This window comes from Schistocerca gregaria, chromosome 10 (genome assembly GCF_023897955.1).
Source record: "Schistocerca gregaria isolate iqSchGreg1 chromosome 10, iqSchGreg1.2, whole genome shotgun sequence".
Classification (NCBI taxonomy): Eukaryota; Metazoa; Arthropoda; class Insecta; order Orthoptera; family Acrididae; genus Schistocerca; species Schistocerca gregaria.
This window is the reverse complement of record NC_064929.1, coordinates 208605384-208625167: the sequence shown is the minus strand read 5'-3', so window position 1 is coordinate 208625167 and position 19784 is coordinate 208605384. Positions and strand designations below refer to the sequence as shown.

The window sequence follows — 19784 nt, the reverse complement described above, 5'->3', positions numbered from 1 at the left end:
AAGCGATTTAGAAAAGATTGCTGTATGGTGTGGCAGGTGGCAGTTGACGCTAAATAACGAAAAGTGTGAGGTGATCCACATGAGTTCCAAAAGAAATCCGTTGGAATTCGATTACTCGATAAATAGTACAATTCTCAAGGCTGTCAATTCAACTAAGTACCTGGGTGTTAAAATTACGGACAACTTCAGTTGGAAGGACAACATAGATAATATTGTCGGGAAGGCGAGCCAAAGGTTGCGTTTCATTGGCAGGACACTTAGAAGATGCAACAAGTCCACTAAAGAGACAGCTTACACTACACTCGTTCTTCCTCTGTTAGAATATTGCTGCGCGGTGTGGGATCCTTACCAGGTGGGATTGACGGAGGACATCAAGAGGGTGCAAAGAACGGCAGCTCGTTTTGTATTATCGCGTTATAGGGGAGAGAGTGTGGCAGATATGATACACGAGTTGGCATGGAAGTCATTACAGCATAGACGTTTTTCGTCGCGGCGAGACCTTTTTACGAAATTTCAGTCACCAACTTTCTCTTCTGAATGCGAAAATATTTTGTTGAGCCCAACCTACATAGGTAGGAATGATCATCAAAATAAAATAAGAGAAATCAGAGCTCGAACAGAAAGGTTTAGGTGTTCGTTTTTCCCGCTCGCTGTTCGGGAGTGGAATAGTAGAGAGATAGTATGATTGTGGTTCGATGAACCCTCTGCCAAGCACTTAAATGTGAATTGCAGAGTAGTCATGTAGATGTAGATGTAGATGTAGACCTGTCGTTTAGCCAACCGTAGCCCTGTGTCGCTTTGTTAAAAATATTTTTATTGATTTTCAAGCTGGCAGCAGCTTAGTACGCTGCTCTACAGCCTACAGACTTTTTTTTAAAAAAAAAGGAAGAAGAAAGAAATAAGAAAACAGGCGATAAAACGGTGACTTAAAGTGTAAAATAGCGGGAAAAGGCGGAAAGTTAAAACAGAAAGCAAAAGGGGTTGGCAATGTTGATAAAATACACAGGACTCAGACAAGTAACATAGTAGACACACAATTAAACAACATGGCGACAGTCTGGTTTCTGTTCGCAAGAGATAAAAAATCACACCCAGCGACAGTATGATGGCTGTTCGCTACACTTCCCAAAAGACACAACACGGAACACTCACTGTTAAAGCACTCACTGTAAAACACTGCACGAAAATGGCGGCACAAATATGACACTCCGGAGCCAAAGGCAGATGGGGGGGGGGGGGACGACCTGGAGGAGGAGGGGGGAAAAACAAGCAGGGAGGTGAGGAAAAAACGAAAAGGGGGAGACCAAGGAGGGAGAGGACTCATAAAGGGGGGGGAGGGGCAGGGCAGACGCGAGAGGGAATGAGAAGAGGCAGAGGAGGGAAATGCAAAAGGACTCAGGGGAGAGAAGGGGGCAGAGAGAGGGGAGGCGGGGAACTTGTCTCTGATCGCAGGGAAATAATATAGGGTGGCGCACGGAAAACCGGCCCAGAGTATAGACTGCTCGCCAATTACGGACGATGTGTTGCCCGCTACGAACAGATACAACAAACATGTAATAATTAGGCAGTGAAGAAATAACAAGCTAATGCGAACAACAATTGCGAAACAATCGATGACGATGTGTAGAGAGCTGGAGAAGAGAACATGAAAATCTCATGCGACGCGCATGGGCTATAGCTCATGTAGTCTTGTAAGCCTGTTGGTGGCTGTTTCCCAACTTAATATACCACAAGTGTCTTGTATAAAATTCTTTGTTTCGACTTCCACTGCATAGCTATGCTACGTTGTAAACAATAATCGTTTACACCCTACATATACTTCACGTTGTCTCTGACTTCGTAGGCGAAGTACAGACTTTATGGAAGCATAAAATAAAATGTGGTTTTCTCATACTTGGGTTATACGCTTTGTAAAAATTAAGTTTTATGTTGCATTATTAAAGTTAATGCAGCAATAATAATAATAATAATTAAGTTCACAGTAATAAAGTTTTTGGTTTGAAAGCTCCACCTGAACAAATGTTTTTGAGATAATAAGTAAATATGATTTTATGGCAATCTCTCTCTCTTCAAATGGAGAGGCACCCCTTTTCCTACTGAGCCAAGGAGACCCACAACCCATTTTTTTTCAAAGAAACCAAACTAGCAGGTAATGTAAATTGGAAACAAGCCAACTTAAAAATAATTAGAGCCTTCCTAAATGTAATGTTTTGTATGTGAAAGATACACGAAAATCGTTTTATATGAATTTTCTTACACTAAAAATTAAGCAAATTATTGAAAGTTAGCTGTTAAATCAAGACGATTATGCCAAAAAATATATGAATAACAAAAAAACTTGCCTTGTTATAAGTATGTCTTCTGCACGAGCGCGCGACCGATGCTTGAACGAGAACTACCGAAGTGACCTGCGCGACCGAAGTGAACTGTGAACCGATCGTTCCTTGGAATTCGTTCCTCGGTCCTTTCGTTCATCTTGGCGAACCGTTACTTTGCACCCGTTCGTTCGCGAACTACCCATCTCTAGTGAGTACATTCTATACCACAGTGTAGGGCGGCTACACTAACTAGTGTCGGGTACCGTAACGAGTAGGGGTGGGAGTAACCGACCGGTACGGGCGTCTTATTTTTGAATAACCGTTACTTCTCGTTATTTGTTTTGTCCCGGTTATAAAAGGGCTTTTTTTAGTTTTACCAATAAAACAAACAAACACCGTCCGAACAGGACGCCGTGTCATCCTCACCCCTTGGTGCCACCGGATGCGGATACGCTGGAGCGTGTGGTCAGGACGCAGCTCTCTCGGCCGTTGTCAGTTCTCATCACCGGAGCCGCTGCTTCTCAGTCATGTATCTCCTCTATTGGCCTCACAAGGGCTGAGTGCACCCCGCTTGCCAACACCACCGCTTAAGGCCAATGGCAGCTTTTACTAATAACCGAGTAAAAAAAAAAGTTTTGTGTAAGTCTGCAGGCTTTCGTGGCCGTTGGCACTGAAGTTAAAATCTTCTGGGTTATTAGGCCGCGTCATGTTTCATCTAAAATGTTCGACGATTCGACCCCTCCGCTGAGATCTTCCTCAGGATCTTTTGGCGTCTTTTGTTCTAGCAGTAGTGAACTCCAAAAGATCCTGAGGAAGATACCAGCAGAGGGGTCGAAACGTCGAACATTTTAGAAGAAACATGACGCGGCCTAATGACCCAGAAGATTTTAACTTTTCCTTTTTAAATAAACCATTGTTACAAATCAGTAATTCTTATTGGCAAAACTTGAACTGATTTGGAATTTTGCGTTACTATAGAAAATGGGGAAAAGTGATCAGTGCTATTTTACTAACAATACCGGCAAAATGGTTCAAATGGCTCTGAGCACTATGGGACTTGACATCTGACGTCATCCAGTCCCCTAGAACTTAGTACTACTTTAACCTACAAATAAATTCCGGGAATTCAGCCACGTAACACTTTCAGCGACCGCCGATATTTCGGCGGGAGAACACCCTGCCATTTTCAAGGCAAACTGCAACGGACAGGCGACGTACATGCAAATTTAAAACCTCGGTTCTCGGAGTGAAGCAGGAAAGATAACACACACACTGTACACTAGTGCCACCAAAGTCAGAGCTATCGACAGAGCAACTATGAAATAGCAGGTGAGGTTGCATTGACTCTGTCCCTCTGTTTCTTGACAAGGGAGACAGCCGGATTCCAAACAGAGTTTACACAGAAACCTCCATATCTGTTAACCAGGCTGGTCGCTAATTTAATCTCAACTGCCTCCCTAATAACACCATCCCAATAGCTGGAAGTGCATGGCAATATATCGGTGTTCTTATATAACATGGGGTGACCAGTATCCAAGCAATGTTCGGCAATAGCAGATCTACTTGGCTGCTGTCATCGGTGATGTCTGTTCTTTCGGACATGTCCGAAAGAACAGACACCGTATCCATATAAGTTTATAGTTCTGGAAATACCGGCCATGACCTCCTCCTCCTGTGCCGATGCACACATATTCCCCGAACTCTTACGGGACTTGGTAAGAATATCTTCCACGATGGCTTGGGACACTACGAATGCAGTGTGTGGACATAAAAGGTGAGAATGTTTGTCTCGCGGGAGGCGTGGCAAGATAGTCCCTGTAGCCGCACTATCCTCTGTGCCCTCGGTGGCTCATATGGATAGAGCGTCTGCCATGTAAGCAGGAGATCCCGAGTTCGAGTCCCGGTTGGGGCACACATTTTCACCTGTCCCCTTTGATATATATCTACGCCCGTGAGCAGCTGACGGTATTAATATAATTCTAACATCAGACATTAGTCGAGTCTGTTCCACGTTGTGTTGCGGCACTTCTGCTACTCTCGAACCTCTCTTTTTGTTTCCCTCGTTGATTCTCCCATCTATAGATTGTACAGTAGAAACGAAAGGCTACACCCCTACCTTGCGCCCTTTTTAACCGGAACACTTCGTTCTTGTCCTTACAGTCTTAAAATTTCCTGTTGCTTTTCGTGCATGTTACCTTACTTTTTTCAGGATTTCGGACATCTTGCACCATTTTATAGTGTCGAACGCTTTTTCCAGCTTGACAAATGGAGTGAACGTGTCTTGATCTTTCTTCAGTCTTGCTTTCGTTCTCAGCCGCACCTCAGAACTGTCTCTCTAATGCCTTCACCTTCCCTAAAGTCAAGCTGATCGCCATCTATCAGATCCTCAATTTCCTTTTCCATTCTTCTGTATATTAATCTTGTTAGAAACTTTGGGTACGAATACTCGCCGCTAAATCGTAAGGAGACGAGCAACAATTTTCTTCGGTCGCTTTGCCGCCCACGCAAGAACATCGTCAGATCACCCAGCCGACCCATTAGCTGGAAAATGATGATGATCGAATGTGGAGCACTGCATACGAATTGACCTGATGTGGACGTAACTGGTATCTGAGTGTGCTGTGTTGGCGGTAGAATTCGCTGTTGATGTCGTGATGGTACCACGCTGTTTACCCTGGTCTGAGATCAGGTAATTAATTTTCGCCTGTGGCAACCTTATCGCAGAACTTCTTAAAAAGTTGTGAACAGTGACAGCCTATTTTCCACACTGACATTACTTCTTCAAGTGAAGTTTCCCGCATCAGCTCTATCGTTCGAGGAGGAGCGGTGGTTAACACGCTGAAATCACCGACACGAGTACGGTGGTTCAAACCCATGGCCGGCCCTCCAGATTTCGGTTTTCAGCGACTCCCTAATGGCTTGACCGAATGCTGGGATGATCCCTTCGAAAATGACCAAAATGACACATACCCAAATAAGTGACCGTGGGGTAGACAAGCAACTTAAATCGCTCGACAGAAGAACGTCCACTGGGCACGGCGAGATAGCAGTGCGATTCTATACAGAGTAAGCGTAATGATTTCCCCTCTTCTAGCAGAGGGTACAGTAGCGCTCTAGAGAAGCGAAGCGTTCCTAGTGGTCGGAAACAAACTGAAGTGTCGCAGTTTTCGAGAATACCATTGACTTTTTCAACACTAGGGACAATGCACCAACTACGGTTTCTTAATCGGAACACTGTACTTGTTAAAATTGAAATTAATGTTGAGAAAATAAAATTGTCTTTTGTGCGATAGTAACAACGAGCGTATTGCAGACTTCTGTTTCAGAATAGCACATTCTTATACCCTCTAGTTTACTGTGAGTTAATCAAGCGAACTGGCGCAGTGGTTAGCATAACGAACTCACGTTCGGAAGCATGACTGTTCATACTCTCCTCCGGCCACCGAAATTTTGGTTTTCCGTGATTTGCCTAAATCTCTCGAGGCAAATGCTGGGATGGGTCTTCTGAAAGTGCACGGCTGGTTTCCTTCCCCATTCTTGACACCATCCGAGCTTATGCTCCATCACTAATGACCTCAATGTGGACGGGGCGTTAAACCCAGTCTTGATTCCTTTTCGTTGAACAGACGCACAAAACTTTAAGCCTAGATATGTCACACCAGACTGATCAAGACTTTTGGACTCTGCTTTATGCTTGCGCATGAAAAGATTTCTGGAGTCAGAATTACCCTATGTGATCAAAAGTATCCGAACACCTCCAAAAACATATTAGGTACATTCTGCAACTACCTACTGCCGGGTACTCCATATCAGCGACCTTAGTAGTCATTAGACATCGGCAGAACTCACGTACTTCGAACGTGGTCAGGTGATTGGGTGTCACTTGTGTCATACGTCTGTACGCGAGATTTCCACACTCGTAAACATCACTAGGTCCACTGTTTCCGATGTGATAGTGAAGTAGAAACGTCAAGGGACACGTAAAGCACAAAAGCGTACAGGGCGACCTCGTCTGTTGACTGACAGAGACCACCGACAGTTGAAGAGGGTCGTAATGTGTAATAGGCAGACATCTATCCAGACCATCGCAAAGGAATTCCCAACAGTATCAGGATCCACTGCAAGTACTACGACATTTAGGCGGGAGGTGAGAAAACTGCGATTTAATGGACGAGTGGCTGCTCACAAGCCACATATCACGGCGGTAACTGCCAAACGACGCCTCGCTTGGTGTAAGGAGGTAAACATTGGACGGTTGAACAGTGGGAAAACGTTGTGTGGAGTGACGAATTACGGTACACAGTGTGGCGATCCGATGGCAGGGTGTGGGTATGGCGAATGCCCGGTGAACGTCGTCTGCCAGCGTGTGTAGTGCCAACAGTAAAATTCGTAGGCGGTGGTGTTGTGGTGTGGTCGTGTATTTCATGGGGGGGGGGGGGGGGGTTGCACCCCTTGTTTTGTGTGGCACTATTTCAGCACAGGCCTACAATGATGTTTTAAGTACCTTCTTGCTTCCCACTGTTCAAGAAAAATTCGGGGATGGCGATTGCATCTTTCAACACGATCATACTGTGTTCATAATGCACGGCCTGTGGCGGAGTGGTTACACGACAATAACATCCCTGTACTGGACTGGCCCTCAGAGTCCTGACATGAACCCTATTAAACACATTTGGGATGTTTTGGAACACCGCCTCCGTGCCAGGCCTCACCAACCGACATCGCTGACTCTCCTCAGTGGAGAATGGGCTGCAATTCCCCAGGAAACCTTCCAGCACCTAATGGAACGTATGCCTGCGAGTGTGGAAGCTGTTATCAAGGCTAAGGGCGGACCAACACCATATTGAATTCAGCATTACCGATGGAGGGCGCCACGAAGTCATCTTCAGCCAGGTGTCCGGGTGCTTTTGACGTTGGACCTTACGTAAGACTTTTTGCAGATAATACTGTCGTGTACAGAGAAGTCGCAGCAGTAGAAAACTGCTTCGAAATGCGGTGGACCTGCAGTGGATCGACGCGTGGTGTAGGTGGTGGCAGTTGACCTTCAACGTAAACAGAAGGAACTTATGGCGCATAAACTGGCAGAAAAGGCCATTGTTGTATGATTACACGATTGCAGAATAATGACTGCAGGCAGCCATATCCATAAAATACCTGCCGGTGTACGCACGAAGCGATTTGAAGTGGAGCGACCACATACAGTTAATCGCAGGTAAGGCACATGCCGGTTCACTGGAAGTGTGGTCCACCCACAGAAGAGGTGGCTTACAAAGAACAGCCGTTCGGCCAATACTTGAACGGTATTGTCGGAGGGAATAGAGAAGATACAAAGAAGAGCACTGCGTTTTGTCACATGTTCAATTAGCAAACGCGAAGGCATCACGGAGGTGCACAGCCAGCTCTGGTGGCAAACGCTGCAAGAGAGGCGCTCTACATCACGGCGAGGTTTACCGTACGTTCCTAGAAGAGTCAGTCAGTCTATTGCTGTTAGTTACGTATATTTCGCGGAGGAAGCCCGAAAGTGAAATTAGCGCGATTCGGGATCACACGGGAATGTACCGTCAAACGCTCGTCCGGAGACCTGTTGACGACTGAAACAGGAATGGGGGAACTGTCATGTGATACAAAAAGTACCCTCCGCCACAGAGCGTAAGGTAGCCTGCGGAGTATAGACGTAGATGCAGAAAGAGAATGGTAGATTTCCTACCGTAACAATTTAGTAAACTTCAGTCTCAGCTTGCATCGTTCCCTTTTTGCATCAGCAGAAAAGTTGAGTTGCATACACTGAAGAGCCAAAGAAACTGGTACGCCTGCCTAATATCGTGTAGGGCCCCCGCGAGCGTGCTGAAGTGTCGCGACACGACGTGGCATGGACTCGACTAATGTCTGAAGTAGTGCTGGAAGTAATTGACACCAAATATCGAGCAGGGCTGTCCGTAAATCCGTAAGAGTACGAGGGGGTGCAGATCTCTTCTGAATAGCACGTTGGAAAGTATACCAGATATGCTCAATATTGTTCATGTCTGGGCAGTTTGGTGGCCAGCGAAAGTGCTCAAACTCAGAATAGTGTTCCTGGAGCCAGTCTGTAGCAATTCTGGACGTGTGGGGTGTCGCATTGTCCTGCTGGAATTGTCCACCTCCGTGGGAATGCATATTGGACATGAATGTATGCAGGTGATCTGACAAAATGCTTACGTACGTGTCACCTGTCACAGTCGTTCAGGGTACCCGAGTGGGCCTTCGGCTCCGAAAGCCCATATCATTGAAGTTTCGTTGAATGCTTAGCACGCTGACACTTGTCGATGGCCCACCACTGAAATATGCCGCGGTTTGCGGTGGGGTTGCATTTATGTCACGTTGAATGATTGTCTTAGTCGTCGTAGGTCCCGTTCTTCCAAGATCTTTTTTCGGCCACAGCGATGTCGGGGATCTGATGTTTCGCCGGATTCCTGATACTTACGACACACTTGTGAAATGGTCGTACGGGAAAATCCCCACTTCATCGCTGCATCGGAGATGGTGTGCCCCATCGCTCGTACGCAGTCTGATCCCCACTTTCAAACTCAGTTAAATCTTGATCTAAGTACTGCGCCCGACACATATTGTCTTATATAGCCGTTGCCGACCGGAGAGCAGTATTCTGCCTGTTTACGTATCTCTGTATTTGATTATGCATGCCTATACCAGTTTCTTTGGCGCTTCGGTGTATATTGCTGCTGTATTAGAGAGAGAGAGAGAGAGAGAGAGAGAGAGAGAGAGAGAGAGAGAGAGAGAGAGAGAGAGAGAGAGGGGGGGGGGAGGGAGGGAGGGAGGGAGGGCGGGGCAATTGTAATACATTAAAGTCTGGTTTTAGTTGTGTTGCTTGGTGATCGAGAACTCCTGCAAAGCCCAATTGTTCTCCAATTATTGCGTCACTTTCAGACAGCGCGCTGCGATCCACAAGTGGTAAATATGGAAGCTGATAAAGACTCTCAACCTTAATCTTAATTTCATTTGCTGTAGTTTCGTAATACTGAGCGATAGGACTTAAATATTTTGTACGGACATTGTTGCAGAGGAGAGAAGAATTGCCTGAAGACATAAAAATCATGCTTTATATCACTTGGACAAAGAAGAAGCCTGCGGCGTGCGTATAGAAACATAAAAAATTAAATTTTACTGAAGGAGAAAAACGACTTTTTATGTTACTTGGCGTCAAGAAAGAAAAGTCAGGGATAAAAAAGACAGCGCGACGTATTGCCTTCTAAGAACAGTTCGTCGTGTTTGTATGCATATAAATTTTGTCGAAAAAGTGACGTGCTCCTAAAATAGCGAAAAACTGTTTCTAATTTATTTTAGGACAACTACATGGAGTCATAGCAGCAGGGGCGTACATGGCATAGGACACCATTATAGATTAGTCCATAAAGTACTTCATAATGGCCTAAGGCCGAAATTATACAATCGTGCATCAAATGAGGAGAATGGCAGCTGAAGGGATCACGAAATCATTAAAAAAAACACAAATTCATCTGTCAAAATGTGCACAACTTAACATATCATCTTCGTCAATAACATTGGTTATGAAGTTCAAATGGGAGATACGATACTGCGTGAAGCGTTTGAGAGAGCACTGAAAGACCTGAGTCGAAACAAAGCCCCGGGAGTAGACAACATTCCATTAGAACTACTGATGGCCTTGGGAGAGCCAGTCCTGACAAAACTCTACCATCTGGTGAGCGAGATGTATGAGACAGGTGAAATACCCTCAGACTTCAAGAAAAATATAATAATTCCAATCCCAAAGAAAGAAGGTGCTGACAGATGTGAAAATTACCGAACTATCAGTTTAATAAGCCACGGCTGCAAAATACTAATGCGAATTCTTTACAGACGAATGGAAAAACTGGTGGAAGCCGACCTTTGGGAAGAGCAGTTTGGATTCCGTAGAAATATTGGAACACGTGAGGCAATACTGACCCTACGACTTAGAAGCTAGATTAAGGAAAGGCAAACTTACGTTTCTAGCATTTGTAGACTTAGAGAAAGCTTTTGACAATACTCTATTTCAAATTCTGAAGGTGACAGGGGTAAAATACAGGGAGCGAAAGTCTATTTACAATTTGTACAGAAAAAAGATGACAGTTACAAGAGTCGAGGGGTATGAAAGGGAAGCAGTGGTTGGGAAGGGAGTGAGACAGGGTTGTAGCCTATGTCCGTTGTTAGTCAGTCTGTGTATTGAGCAAGCAGTATTTGTATGGAGTGTAGCCATGTATGGAAGTGAAACGTGGACGATAAATAGTTTCTACAAGAAGAGAATAGAAGCTTTCGAAATGTGGTGCTACAGAAAAATGCTGAAGATTAGATGGGTTGATCACGTAGCTAATGAGGGGGGTACCGAATAGAACTGCGTGGAAGAGAAATCTGTGGCACAACTTGACTAGAAAAAGGGATCGGTTGGTGGGACACGTTCTGAGGCATCAAGGGATCACCAATTTAGTACTGGTAGGAAGCGCGAATGATAAAAATCGTAGAGGGAGACCAAGAGATGAATACACTAAGCAGATTGAGAAGGAGTAGGCTGCAGTAGGTACTGGGAGATGAAGAGGCTTGTACAGTATAGAGCAGCATGGAAAGCTGCATCAAACCAGTCTCTGGACTTAAGACAACACAACACACGAACTTATCTATGCAGTAACCCAATAGGTGTATCTCGGCCACTAACACTGCACGCACTATAACTTTGTGTTCTATGGTGGACGCCTAGCAGTTATACCAGAGAGAATTGGCCGTTGCACTTCGGCGTGAAGGGGGCTTAAGGGGGTACAGCGCGGGGAGTACAGCGCTTGACGTGATAGATGCGTTGTTTCGGCGATTACTGTCGTTTGTGCGTGTTTGCCGTTACGATCGTTATCGCCTGCGGGTGGTGACGCAGTCCGCCACATTCGGCCGCTTGCACGCTGATAAAGAAGCAGCCGCGGTTTCGTAAGACGCCGCGCCCGCTCCTCCGAAGGCAGGACGTGGTGGCGGCCATCGCTAGCCTGTCATTCTCATTCGCTAATAGCGCCCAAGACTGCAGGGGGAGCTGGCAGTAGGGTTCTGCACAAAAGACACCGGCGTTTCCATCACGCTACGAAGGCAGGGATCCACGGAATGTAGGTGCTGCTGTCTGATGGCGTATGTCGAGAGGGATCACGGTTTCGGAATACCAGGCAAAAAGCTTTCATTCTGCACACAGCATGTATCGTCTCTAGTGAACGTAAGCACGCGCAGGTTGGATGAGTTCTTTCGTGTGGGGTGTATCTGCACTGCATCCCCTTCCCCCCCCCCCCTCTCTCTCTCTCTCTCTCTCTCTCTCTCTCTCTCTCTCTCTCTCTCTCTCTCTCTCTCTCTCTCTCCCCCCCCCCCCCCCCCCTCCCTCCCTCTCTGCTCCTCCTCCTTCTCTCCCTTGCGCGCGCGCACACACACACACACACATACATACATACAAACATTATGTCTAAGCCGACATTGCTAATAATTTTTATTCAGAATTTATGCAGTGGCGGTGTTCGAAAAAGGGACCCAGGTAGTTTTGATAACTAGTCAAAGACGTGACACTTAGACCACGGCGTTCATGCAACAACCTCTTAATACACTGTTGACCATGTCAAGAGAATAGCGGAGATGAGGAGCCTAGGGAAGCTTCACGAGATGCAGATGGTGGGCAAGAGACTAAGAAAAGTAGAGGAAACCACTGGGAAGACAGGAGGCGGCCTTACCCGAACAGTAAAGGAAAGGTGCTCCGGAAAGGATGGAAGAGAGGCGTGTGTTTCAATAAAGGTGTGCCAGTGGCGAGATGACGACTACTATGATGCTGACGAGAACGGCGGCGGCGACGAGAAAATTACAACGATGGTGGTGGTGGCGGCGGCAACGACCTAAAATAACGACGACGAGAAAATGACGACTACGACGACGAGAAAATGACGACGACTACGACGACGACGAGAAAATGACGACGACTACGACGACGACGAGAAAATGACGACTACGACGACGACGAGAAAATGACGACTACGACGACGACGAGAAAATGACGACTACGACGACGACGAGAAAATGACGACTACGACGACGACGAGAAAATGACGACGACGACGAGAAAATGACGACGACTACGACGACGACGAGAAAATGACGACGACTACGACGACGACGAGAAAATGACGACGACTACGACGACGACGACGAGAAAATGACGACGACTACGACGACGACGACGAGAAAATGACGACGACTACGACGACGACGACGAGAAAATGACGACGACTACTACGACGACGACGACGAGAAAATGACGACGACTACTACGACGACGACGACGAGAAAATGACGACGACTACTACGACGACGACGACGACGAGAAAATGACGACGACGACGACGAGAAAATGACGACGACGACGACGAGAAAATGACGACGACGACTACGACGACGACGACGACGAGAAAATGACGACGACGACGACTACGACGACGACGACGAGAAAATGACGACGACTACGACGAGAAAATGACGACGACGACTACGACGACGACGACGACGAGAAAATGACGACGACGACTACGACGACGACGACGACGAGAAAATGACGACGACGACTACGACGACGACGACGACGACGAGAAAATGACGACGACGACGACTACGACGACGACGACGAGAAAATGACGACGACGACGACTACGACGACGACGACGAGAAAATGACGACGGGGTGGCGGCGACGTTGTCGGAGAGTATGTTGATGATGACAGCGACGGCAGCGAGGCGATGACGTTAATAATGACGACAATTACTGTGACGCGACGGTCACGACAGTAAGGAGAATGATCCGTTGCTATGGAATTATTAATTCCAGTAGCGATTCATTGACTGCGTAGTCAAAGCTTGCTGCGTACGCCTTCGTTTCGTCCTGTTTATTTCTAGACCGCTACTCGTCACGGTAGTGAACTTGCCAGACAGTCTGGGGTTCCGTTGAGTTGCGCGGCCGGAAACTCCCGTGACGTCCCCAGTCTATCATAAAGGGCATTGCCCCCTCCCCCCTCCCTCCGGAATTTCGTGGCTAATTCTACTCCACAGTTAACGAGGCGCGTGGAAAAGGATCGCCGCGGGAAATTATACCCCGGCAGTCACTGACTTTCACTGTTACGACAGGGATTCCGTAGCTCCCGTTACGAATCGGGTGTCACAATGTCATGATACGGACAGCGAGCTATATTTTGCGATGCCAGGTGATTTTTGGAGCAAAGCGTCTCTGCTTTCGCAACAGGCTGGTGGTATGGTCATACAGACCTCAGATATCATGTAATACTCAAGACATTTAAAAATACAGCACTGGTCACAGAGTAGTTTCTTATGATACTGTGCCCTATCAACAGATCTCTTAATCTACTCAAGTTGATCCATAAATTTCTTCTCTTCCTAATTCGATTCAGTACTTCATCTCTTTTTAGTTATCCAATCCACCCACGAAACAGTCAGCTGTCTCCTGTAGCACCGCAATTCAAAACTTCTCTTCTCTGCTTGTCTGAATTGTTCATCGTCCATGTTTCACTAGTATATAAAGCTACACCGCAGACAGATATTATCAGAAAGACTTTCTAATGAATGATTTTATTTTAGATGTTAAAATATCTTTCTTTTCCAGAAATACGTTTCTCGCTGCTGCCAGTCTGCATTTATATCCTTTGTACATCGTTCATTATTAGGTGATCTCAACTGGAACACACGCAAATATATACAGCTGGTACGTTCTGTTGCTGTGTGTTTCCATTCCATAATTGATGTGATTTGAAGAGAAGTAATAAAATGAGCTCTAACATGGAAAGTAAGCGTTTCCGGACCCATGTCCACATAACATATTTTCTTTCTTTGTGTGTGAGGAATGTTTCCTGAAAGTTTGGCCGTACCTTTTTGTAACTCTCTCTCTCTCTCTCTCTCTCTCTCTCTCTCTCTCTCTGTGTGTGTGTGTGTGTGTGTGTGTGTGTGTGTGTGTGTGTGTGTGTGTGTGTGTGTTACGCGATTATAGTTATACCCTTAAATTTGAAATTTTGAGAGTACGGCTACGTAGCGAGATGAAGTGGAAAGATCACATAAAAATAATGCAGGTAAACAAGATGCCAGAATGATTCGTTGGAAGAAACCTCCAGAAACTTAGATCATCAAGAAAGGAGGTAGCTTACAAAACATTCGTTCGGCCAATACTTGAATGCAGCTCGTCAGTGTGAGATACGTACCAGACAGGACTGATTGAGGAAAAAGATCCAAAGAAGAGCGGAGCGTTTCGTTACAGATTCATTTAGTAAGCACGAAAGAGTACCAGAGATACTCAGTTAAGTCCACTGGCAGATGCTGCAAGAGAGGCATTCTGCATCGCGGTACGGTCTACTGTTGAAGTCCTGAGAGAGAAAGTTCCTGTAAGCGTCAATCGATATAGCGGTTACTCCTATGAATATCCCGCGAGAAGACATTGAAGATGAAATCAGAGAAACTGGAGCCCCACTAAGCAATCTTTCTTCCAGCGAAGTGTGCGCGACTGGAACAGGTGAGTAGGGAACGGACAATAGTACACAAAGTACCCTCCGCCACAAACCGTAAAGTGGCATGCGGAGTACAGATGTACATGGAATTAATGTATCTGCTCGGTTTCATAAACTGCATGATTGGTGGTGGTTTTGTACTCCAGAGTGTCTTGGCAGTAGCACAAAGGATGAAACGTGGCAGGGCCATTAATTTGTTCGTTTGGGGTGGTCAACGGAGCGGAACGTAGATGAGGCGACTGGACAATGAGAAGCTCTTTACATGTAGGGTGAGGGTCGCCGCAGTCGGAAGGCTGTCGAAGAAAAGACCAAGGGGCACCCCAGGCGGAGGGAATTTGCAGCCGCTAGTCTGGGGGTGGCGGGTGGGAGGGAAGGAGGTGGGGAAGGTCGGAGATGAATGAGGCGTCCGGGACAGAGGGGTGGAAAATTAAGGAGGATGCTAAGTTCACCCAACCTGGATATCATGTGACGTCATTATGACGTATATACGCTTTAGTCGATTAACACAGCTATCGACTTTTACGAACGTTCGAGGTTCTAAACTGTCGTCAGCTAGTGGTTTGTTTTGACACGTGCGATTCTGATAACAGCTCAGTGTGGGAGCGTATATGTATTTCGCCAAAATAAAAGTAAAAGAGTTGGATATTAATGGAAATATTCCTGACCGTGGCCTTGAAAATACCACGGGCAACACGTTTCGTAAAAAAAAGTGAAGTCCTCTTATGTCCCGACCAGATTAGATTGTGTTATTGTTGTATTGAATGCTTACGCCGAAAATAATATTTATTTATTATCAATATTTTAGTATGGTTTCATACAATTGGTCTTGCAAGTACATATTAGATTGTAGCAGCATACTCTTGCTGACTTTTTTTCTTAATTTATATAGCTGAAAGAGAACTCCTGCGAGTTTGTTAGCCAAGTAATTTATATTTCCATCCCAAGATAGTCTTTTATCAACCATAATTCCAAGTAATTGTACAGTCGGACCGCAGAGACAGGTACCTTAGTGTCCAGTAATGACTGGTGTGTAGAATGATTGAATTTCGAACTTAAAAAGAAAAATATGAGGCATTGTTGAAGAAAAATCGTCGACCGGAGATGAAATGTGCGGGGAAGTGGAATTCTCAATGTAATCTTAACCAAAGGTTAGTGTCTTGACGCATCTGAAGATTTTGGCTGCCGAGTGCTTCCTCTCAGCGAGTACGAATAACCGTCGCACTACAGCTGAGTCAGAAGTACATCAATTTCTGCTTGAGATTCACAATAACCACGCAATTGCCCGTTGTCATCGATGCTGAACTCTTTTAGCTTTTCTCTCATTAGTCTCTCGAATGCTGAACACATAATTAGAGACGAGGAAGCGAAAAACAACGCACAGGACACAAACACAGTACAATACACGATTTAAACGCAAGGAACGCAAAACACATTCAAACGAATGGCGCAGAGCACAGCGCTACCCTATCACAACCTCTCGAAAGTTCACAAAAATCGAATAGTGGATATACGGTTTCTAACGTTTTCGATGTAGCGTGTATACGTCATAATGACGTTGCATCGTATCCAAGTCCGGTGAACTTAGCATCCTCCGAAAATTAAGTGTGGGGTGCCTCGATGGCGGAGCATACACTGGAGCACCCCAGTCTCGAGTAGGACTTCACCATGAGTCGTCGGTTCCAAATGAACACACCGGCCAATGATTGCCCTGAAGGCCAGCGGTCACTTGTATGCGCGCAACTGCCACCAACTTGTCGCTTTAAATCGTGAACGCTCTGGCCCCTGTACTTACCGAAGTTTCAATGTTTCAATAAAAATGTCCCTTCAAGAAAATTACTGCAAGGCATTGTTAACGTAATTAATTTCTCTCCATATGTAATCTGAACGAGTCTGTTGGAAATGAGATTCGTAGAACAACCAGGTGGTGACATTAGATTACATTGTGTGCGCGCGCACACACACACACACACCCTTGATTCTCTACAGTATCGGACTCCCATGTATAAAACAGCGTCAAACATTTGAATACTTTACAATTAATCAACTGCTAAATTTTTTAAGTTACGTCTACAGATACTTACCCAATCAGTATTGAGAACTATTTATATTTTTCTGAAAAGCTAGTTTCCCTCCGAAACTGTGTGTCGTACAGTTTATATCGATACTCTCTGGAGTTAGCAGTAAAGACATAGTAAATTAAAAGGTCAACCTTGACGTGAAGTTTTACCGCAAGAGAAACAAATTTTTAGTAAGCGGCAAACTATTTTCCTTTCGTTATTTTGTGGGGCTGCAAGCGTGAAAAATGTTCAGAAAAGGTTTGAAATTATGTTTAAAATTTGTTGGTCGTCGGTAAATGCTCTCATTGTCAAACAGTAGATGATTATAGTGTGTACAACTTGTTCTTCGTTTTAAGAAAAGCTAGTTTATCGCGCATCTCACTGTTTATGGCGTCGTATCTCCTCGACCTGTGTGTCGTACAATAACATGATTTTGCAGGTATATTCTGTGGTATACATCAAGACTGCAAAATTTGTTGCAAATAGAGTTGGTATTAAAGATATAATAAATTAAACCGTCATATCTTATGCTGAAGTTGTACTGTATTCAGATCAAAAAAGTAGTAAGCGACAAACTTTTTCATTATTTTTTTGGGAGGGGTATGTGTCGTAAAGGGTCGAATTTATGTGTAAAGCTTGTTGGAAGTCGCTAATTGCAGTTATTCTCAAATACAGGATAAATATGCCCTGGGGCAATTTGCGCACAGCAAATTATGCTGGCTCAAACCATATCCACAATTTCTAATTTCAGTGCACATGTCCTTTTGTTAAAACATTAACATACTGTATCTCTTAACGAGTAGATGGTGACAGTATTAAAACTTTTTAAATTTAGTCAATAATTGTGTGAAATACTCAAAATAATAGTTTTATTGTTTCTGGAAGCAAGGTACGCAATATGCAACTGGATTTGGGTGACAGGTTTAACTATTTAGTAATACTGATTTGTTTAATAGATCCATAGTGAGGCTGTAGAACATGTAATGAAACAACGATACATAATACACATAAACAACAACAAAAAGAGATACTGATATCTGTTCCACGGATTCTAAGTGATGTGGTCCCCATGCAAAATGGAATAAGTCAAAGAACTGAAACATATTTTAAGATTATTGTCAGAAAATATACTGTAGACAACCCCCATGTGTCGCCATGTTGGCCCACTATCGTTAGATACTACTGCAATCGGTGCAGTATCATAAAAATTAGACACTGGATCAACGGAAACTTGTTATCTGATCGGATGAATCGCTTTTCTTGATGCACCGGGTCAAAATCAGAGACAATCGTTGTCAAATCTGACAAATTATTCCTTTCAGTGAATAAAGGTTCATCTTGACTATTGTCACTCTGAAGTGTAACACAGAATTCAATTCGTATGCATTGCTTGGCCTCCCATAGTAGTGTTTAACTTTTTGGAATCGCATCGTCATTCCATTTTAGAGTGATAAATTTAAAAACCTGTACCCACCTGTACCCACTTTGATAAAAAAAAAAAAAAATCTGGAGGGTAGTGGTATGAGTAAAATTATAAGAGATTGTGCATCAGTTAGATTACCTAATTAACATGCTTTCTAGGATTAAGGCACCTGACACGACAATTGAAATTTTTATACTTCTGAAGCATACAAAAAAATATATCGAGGTATCTAGACCTTATTTTCTCATTAAAGCACTCTCTGAGAAAATTTCACAGCGTATATTGCTGTTTGTTTCGAGGCTCTGTATGTGTTTCGACGTGAACAGTTGCTTCAGTTTTCTTTAGGTCGGCAGTGTCTGTTTAAAAGCTGGGCAAGTTAAAGAATGTAGCAGTAATGTGCTGGCAGGCAGAGTAGATATTTGTGAGTCATTATTTCAGTGGAAGCTAAAGCAGTTCACAAATACAGCGCGAAAATCCGCGGTTCGCGGGGATGTCCGGCCGCCGTATTGCAAGTCCTATTTAGTTGACGCCACTTCGGCGACTTGCCAGCCAATGATGATGAAATGATGGTAAAGAAGCACACAACATACAGTCATCACGAGGCAGAGAAAATCCCTGACCCCGCCGGAAATCTAACCAGGGAACCCGACCTCCTCTGTTGATGGACTACATTTTCTAAGGACTTTCCCAATGAATCTCAACCTGGCACCCGCCTTACCAACAATTAATTTTATATTATCATTCCACTTCAAATCGTTCCGTACGCACACTCCCAGATATTTTACAGAAGTAACTGCTACCAGTGTTCCGCTGTTTTTAGGACACGGCCGATTTCCTACCCCAGTCTTCCCTAACCCGAGATTGTGCTCTGTCTCTAATGACCTCGTTGTCGACGGGACGTTAAACAGTAACCTCTAAACAAAACAATAATGTTACACATGACCTTCCACAGCAATGCTGTCGGCGTGAAATAGAGGAGACAAGGGGAAGTTGTTTGTTTACTAACAACACGGTCCGTTACACCCTATTTGTAATACTACATGTACGTATTGTGTGTGTGTGTGTGTGTGTGTGTGTGTGTGTGTGTGTGTGTGTGTGTGTGTGTGTACGTATTGTGTGTGTGTGTGTGTGTGTGTACACTACTGGCCATTAAAATTGCGACGTGCTACAGACGCGAAATTTAACCGACAGGAAGAAGATGCTGTGATATGCAAATTATTAGCTTCTCAGAGCATTCACACAAGGTTGGCGCCGGTACCTACAACGTGCTGACATGAGAAAAGTTTCCAACTGACTTCTCATACAGAAACAGCAGTTGACCGGCGTTGCCTGGTGAAACGTTGTTGTGATGCCTTGCATGGAGGAGAAATGCGTACCATCACGTTTCCGACTTTGATAAAGGTCCGATTGTAGTCTAACGCGAT

The 19784-nt window shown here is 44.8% G+C and overlaps 1 protein-coding gene across 2 annotated transcripts in view; it reads left to right on the top strand.

Annotated features, from left to right (window-relative positions):
• The window catches only part of LOC126293266 (protein draper), a 356553-nt gene that overhangs the window by 213006 nt on the left and 123763 nt on the right, over positions 1 to 19784 (top strand). The window lies entirely within an intron of this gene.